Consider the following 337-nt stretch of genomic DNA (forward strand, 5'->3'; position numbering starts at 1 on the left):
CGGGCCGCCGGGGCGCTCTGCGGGGAAGCGGCCTCCCCGAGCGCAGCCTTAATACATTGCTATTTCTGGCCGGGCGGCCGGAGCCGGGCAGGGGGCCGGCTCTGCCTCCCCCTCCCTCCAATGGCGAGGCCGCCCCCGGCCCCCGGCCCCTCCTCGCCGTGACGTGCCGGCCCGGGGCAGAGGAGGCTCCCGAGCCCTTGGCTGTCCCTGCAGAAGCTGTAACAAAACGCAGACCCCCAGCGCCGGGCTAATGGAGGCAACTTAGACAGGAGCAGGCGCGGCCCCTCGTCTCTCGGCGCTGCCTGCTCCCCCCGCACCGGGCGCGGCGCTCCCCGCC

This window comes from Haliaeetus leucocephalus, unplaced genomic scaffold (assembly GCF_000737465.1).
Source record: "Haliaeetus leucocephalus isolate CR32 unplaced genomic scaffold, Haliaeetus_leucocephalus-4.0 Scaffold184, whole genome shotgun sequence".
NCBI classification, from domain to species: Eukaryota; Metazoa; Chordata; class Aves; order Accipitriformes; family Accipitridae; genus Haliaeetus; species Haliaeetus leucocephalus.